General features: G+C 37.3%; 1 protein-coding gene across 1 annotated transcript in view; it reads left to right on the top strand.

Annotated features, from left to right (window-relative positions):
• Positions 1–1445, top strand: part of LOC105986090 (microtubule-actin cross-linking factor 1-like) — a 52237-nt gene extending 50792 nt beyond the window's left edge. Inside the window, exon 5 of the mRNA XM_013016846.1 lies at positions 1434–1445. The gene's annotated coding sequence lies outside the window, so the exon portion shown is untranslated. The remainder of the gene's footprint in view (positions 1–1433) is intronic.
• Positions 1446–1747: the final 302 nt, after the last annotated feature.

A 1747-nucleotide genomic window follows, 5' to 3' on the forward strand; every position in this document is an offset into this window, starting at 1 on the left:
TGGGGCCCTGAATTCAAGACCCAGGACTGGCAAAAAAAAAAAAAAAAAGTATGTACAGGTGTAAGTAAATATCTATAGGTTTGTACACAAAGTTTTCCTTCCTCTGTCCATCTTTTACCTCCCCCACCCCAATCTGTTGTCATTGGGAAGATATCTGAGATAGCTTTATTTCAGTCAGATATGGTATATCTCAGCTAAGTTTTGTAAAGCAAGCTTGTCTTTGTTGTTGTTTTTGTTAATTTTCTCTTTATTTTCACTTGGTTACTCACTAGAACTCAGCACAGTTGCTGTCATTTCCCAGAAGTTTCATGCTAGTTGGATTTACTTACTTGCTTACTTCTTTTCTAAAATAACTCTGCATACTAAATTGCCTTCGTTACCAAATTGGTTGAACTTAAGGTCTCAGGTTATGTTTTATTTATTTATTTTTTGGGGTCCTGTCATGGGGCCTGAACTCTGGGCCTGGGCGCTGTCCCTCAGCTCTTCAGCTCAAGGCTAGCGCTCTACCACTTGAGCCACAGTGCCACTTCTGGCTTTTTTCTTTTTGCTTATGTGGTGCTGAGGAATCGAACCCAGGGCCTCATGCATGAAGGCAAGCACTCTACCACTGAGCCATCTTCCCAGCCCTATGTTTTATTTTTAAATATCAAGAAGTTAAACATATCTCCTAGAACACAATACAAAATAATAAAAAGAATACATAGCCTGTGACTTTTTTTGTTCTCCATGGTGCCTGGCATAGGGTTAAAATGATGTTCAATACATACTGAATTATTGGGAAACATTAAGTTTCCAGGAATGCTTCAGAGAGGAAATTAACTAGGCATTGGGAAGTGTGGGATCAAAGGATATTCAAGTAGACATAAATAGTTACTGGCATGATATCAAAATTGACTGTGTTCTCTCCAAATGGCTTCCTGATTAAAACCTAGATGAGGGAGAAACTTCCCTGAATCTGGATCTCGATATTCAGGGGGATTAGAGAAAATGCTGCTGCAGAACCTAGAGGACAACATATCACACATATCACACATCAGTATTACAAAAAAAAGATGAACAAAAGCCAAATTTAATCAGTGAGATGCTTGTGACCATAATCCCATTTTACAGTCTAGGAAGGGCTCAAATCCAGATGGTATTTTTTTCCTTCTCTTTAGGGAGCCAAATGTTTTCCTGTCTCAGTGAAGCTGTATTTTAAAACTGTTCGTTGCAATAGTTTCAGTGTTCTGTGCAGAAATTCTGTGATTGGCAGGCGGGAGATATCAACAGAGATTTGCTATCATTATACCAGACACAATATTAACTATATTTCAGTTTAGGTTCCTCAAAATATTCAAATTTCATTTTTCTTATTCAAATTTTATCCCTTTTTATTTCTCCAAATCGATGTCATATTCCTCTCAATGTTTTGCTTTCTTAATAATGTCAGGTAGAAGAAGGGCAGGTAGAAATGTTGTTAGGGGAATTAAAAAAGAATTAGTACAAGAGACGGGCTGTGTATTGTTGGGTCCTCAGCTTTGTAGCTTTGTAGCTCTCTCCCTACCCCAGTGTACTTAGAATTGATAGGTCACACTTGCAAGAGACTGATATGAATTAATTTACAAGTGAATTTTAACTGCCAAATTAAAATTTTCATCAACCAGTGTATTGTTGCTTTTGTGACTCTATATGAAAAAGAGACAATAATTTAAAAGTTTTCTGGTATGCATGGAGGCAGAGCAGAAAGATAGTGAGTAGAGAATAGATA

The sequence above is a fragment of the Dipodomys ordii genome, unplaced genomic scaffold, assembly GCF_000151885.1.
Source record: "Dipodomys ordii isolate 6190 unplaced genomic scaffold, Dord_2.0 Scaffold33, whole genome shotgun sequence".
Classification (NCBI taxonomy): Eukaryota; Metazoa; Chordata; class Mammalia; order Rodentia; family Heteromyidae; genus Dipodomys; species Dipodomys ordii.